Source organism: Arachis ipaensis, chromosome B2, assembly GCF_059453495.1.
Source record: "Arachis ipaensis isolate K30076 ecotype BB chromosome B2, ASM5945349v1, whole genome shotgun sequence".
Taxonomy (NCBI): domain Eukaryota; kingdom Viridiplantae; phylum Streptophyta; class Magnoliopsida; order Fabales; family Fabaceae; genus Arachis; species Arachis ipaensis.
In genome coordinates, this window is record NC_142437.1 from 21,972,776 (window position 1) to 21,976,813 (window position 4,038).

The 4,038-nt window shown below is 36.2% G+C and overlaps 1 non-coding gene across 1 annotated transcript; it reads left to right on the forward strand.

The window, feature by feature from the left end:
- The first annotated feature begins 2,089 nt into the window (after positions 1-2,089).
- Positions 2,090-2,197, forward strand: LOC148573273 (small nucleolar RNA R71). The gene has a single exon (XR_015906420.1). It is a non-coding gene; the product is annotated as a small nucleolar RNA R71 (small nucleolar RNA).
- Positions 2,198-4,038: the final 1,841 nt, after the last annotated feature.

Below are 4,038 nucleotides of genomic sequence, written 5' to 3' on the forward strand. Positions count from 1 at the left end.
GCCCATTTGTGGCCCATTTGTGGCGTTGAACGCCAGAACCATGCTTGTTCTGGGCGTTCAGCGCCAGCTCTTCTCCAGGGTGCATTTCTGGCGTTCAAACGCCCAGATGCTGCCCATTTCTGGCGTTCAGCGCCAGAACCATGCTCTGTTCTGGCGTTGAACGCCCAAAACATGCTTCTTACTGGCGTTTAAATGCCAGTAAGGTCTTCCTCCAGGGTGTGATTTTTTTTTTCTGCTGTTTTTGATTCTGTTTTCAATTTTTTGATTTATTTTGTGACTCCACATGATCATGAACCTAATAAAACATGAAAAACAATAAAGATTAGATAAATAAACATTGGGTTGCCTCCCAACAAGCGCTTCTTTAATGTCAATAGCTTGACAGTGGGCTCTCATGGAGCCTCACAGATGTGCAGAGCTTTGTTGAGACCTCCCAACACCAAACTTAGAGTTTGGATATGGGGGTTTGACACCAAACTTAGAGTTTGGTTGTGGCCTCCCAACACCAAACTTAGAGTTTGACTGTGGGGGCTTTGTTTGACTCTGCTTTGAGAGAAGTTTTTTATGCTTCCTCTCCATGGATGCAGAGAGAGATCCTTGAGTTGTAAACACAAGGTTGTCCTTATTTATTTGAAGGATCAATTCTCCTCTGTCCACATCAATCACAGCTCTTGCTGTGGCTAGGAAAGGTCTTCCTAGGATGATGGAGTCATCCTCATCCTTCCCAGTATCTAGGACTATGAAATCAGCAGGGATGTAAAGGCCTTCAACCTTTACTAACACATCCTCTACTTGTCCATAAGCCTGTTTTCTTGAATTGTCTGCCATCTCTAATGAGATTTTAGCAGCTTGCACCCCAAAGATTCCCAGTTTCTCTATTACAGAGAGGGGCATGAGGTTTATTCCTGAACTAAGGTCACACAGAGCCTTAAATCATGGTGCCTATAGTACAAGGTATTAAGAACTTTCCAGGATCCTGTTTCTTCTGAGGCAATGTCAGTTGATCTAGATCACTTAGTTCATTGGTGAACAAGGGAGGTTCATCTTCCCAAGTATCAATGCCAAATAATTTGGCATTCAGCTTCATGATTGCACCAAGGAACTTGGCAGCTTGCTCTTCAGTAACATCCTCATTCTCTTCAGAAGAGAAATACTCATCAGAGCTCATGAATGGTATAAGGAGGTTCAATGGAATCTCTATGGTCTCTAGATGAGTCTCTGATTCCTTTGGTTCCTCAAAGGGAAACTCCTTATTGATCACTGGACGTCCCAGGAGGTCTTCCTCCTTGGGATTCACGTCCTCTCCTTCCCTTACAGGTTCGGCCATGGTAATTAATTCAATGGCCTTGCATTCTCCTTTTGGATTTTCTTCTGTATTGCTTGGGAGAGTACTAGGAGGGATTTCAGTGATCTTTTTACTCAGCTGGCCCACTTGTGCTTCCAAATTTCTAATGGAAGACCTTGTTTCATTCATGAAACTCACAGTGGCCTTAGATAGATCAGAGACTAAGTTTGCTAAATTAGAGGTATTTTGTTCAGAGTTCTCTGTCTGTTGCTGAGTGGATGATGGAAAAGGTTTACTGTTGTTAAACCTATTTCTTCCACCATTATTAAAGCCTTGTTGAGGCTTTTGTTGATCCTTCCATGAGAGATTTGGATGATTTCTCCATGATGGATTATAGGTGTTTCCATAAGGTTCACCTAAGTAATTCACCTCTGCTATTGTAGGGTTCTCAGGATCATAAGCTTCTTCTTCAGAAGATGCCTCTTGAGTACTGTTGGATGCAGCTTGCATTCCATTCAGATTCTGAGAAATCATATTGACTTGCTGAGTCAATATTTTGTTCTGAGCCAATATGGCATTCAGAGTATCAATTTCAAGAACTCCCTTCTTCATAGGCGTCCCATTACTCACAGGATTCCTCTCAGAAGTGTACATGAACTGGTTATTAGCAACCATGTCAATGAGTTCTTGAGCTTCTGCAGGTATTTTCTTTAGGTGAATGGATCCACCTACAGAAGTATCCAATGACATCTTTGATAGCTCAGATAAACCATCATAGAATATATCCAGGATGGTCCATTCTGAAAGCATGTCAGAAGGACACTTTTTGGTCAGTTGCTTGTATCTCTCCCAAGCTTCATAGAGGGATTCACCTTCCTTCTATCTGAAGGTCTGAACATCCACTCTAAGCTTGCTCAGCTTTTGAGGAGGAAAGAACTTGGCTAAGAAAGCCGTGACCAGCTTATCCCAAGAGTTCAGGCTGTCTTTGGGTTGAGAGTCCAACCATATTCTAGCTCTGTCTCTTACAGCAAAAGGGAAAAGCATGAGCCTGTAGACTTCAGGATCTACTCCATTAGTCTTAACAGTATCACAGATCTGCAAAAATTCAGTCAAGAACTGAAAGGGATCTTCAGATGGAAGTCCATGAAACTTGCAGTTCTGCTGCATCAGAGAAACTAGCTGAGATTTCAGCTCAAAATTGTTTGCTCCAATGGTAGGGATGGAGATGCTTCTTCCATGTAAATTGGAATTAGGTGCAGTAAAGTCACCAAGCATCCTCCTTGCATTATTGTTGTTGGGTTTGGCTGCCATCTCCTTTACTTGTTCAAAATTTTCAATAAGGTTGTCTCTGGATTGTTGTAATTTAGCTTCTCTTAGTTTCCTCTTCAGAGTCCTTTCAGGTTCTGGGTCAGCTTCAACAAGAATGCCTTTTTCTTTGTTCTTGCTCATAAGAAAGAGAAGAGAACAAGAAAAGAAGAGGAATCCTCTATGTCATAGTAAAGAGGTTCCTTATTGTTAGTAGAAGAAGAAAAGGAATAGGGGTGGAGAAGAGTGAAGAATCCAAACACAAGGGTAAGGATAGGAGCAGTGATGTGAGATGAGGAGATGTTAGTAGATGAATAAATAAATAGAATAAGATGAGAGAGGAAAAATTTCGAAAATAATTTTTGAAAAAGAGTTAGTGATTTTCGAAAATAATTTTTTTTTTTGAAAAAGGTTAGTAGTTTTTTCGAAAATAGAAATCAAAAATTAAAATAATTAGTTAATTAAAAAGAAATTTTGAAAAAGGGGGAAGATATTTTCGAAAATTAGAGAGAGAGAGAGTTAGTTAGGTGGTTTTGAAAAAGATAGGAAACAAACAAAGAGTTAGTTAGTTAGTTGAGACAAATTTGAAAATCAATTTTGAAAAGATAAGAAGATAAGAAGTTAGAGAAGATATTTTAAAATCAAATTTTTGAAAAAGATAAGATAAGAAGATATTTTTGAAAAGATATGATTGAAATTAGTTTTGAAAAAGATTTGATTTTTAAAATCACAATTAATGACTTGATTCACAAGAAATCACAAGATATGATTCTATAACTTAAAGTTTGAATCTTTCTTAATAAGCAAGTAACAAACTTGAAATTTTTGAATCAAAATATTAATTGGTGGTGTTATTTTCGAAAATTAAGAGATAAAGATAAGAAAAAGATTTTTGAAAAATATTTTTATAATTTTCGAAAATAACTAAGAAAAGTAAAAAAGATTTGATTTTTGAAAAAGATTTTGAAGAAGATAAGATTTTTAAATTGAAAATTTGATTTGACTCATAAAAACAACTAGATTTTAAAAATTTTTGAAAAAGTTAAATCTAATTTTTGAAATTTTGAGAGAGAAAAAGGGGAAGATATTTTTTTTATTTTTTTGAATTTTTATGATGAGAGAGAAAAACATTAAAATGATGCAATGCATGAAATTTTTAGATCAAAACAATGAATGCATGCAAGAATGCTATGAATGTCAAGATGAACACCAAGAACACTATGAAGAACATGATGAACACTATGAATGCATGAATTTTCGAAAAATGCAATATGAATATGTAATTGACACCAAACTTATAACATGACTCAAGACTCAAACAAGAAACACAAAATATTTTTTATTTTTATGATTTTCTAAATTTTTTTGTATTTTCTTTTAATTAGTTTTTTTTTTGAAAATCATTTTGAAAAAGAAAAATAAGGATTCCAAAATTTTTAACATGAATT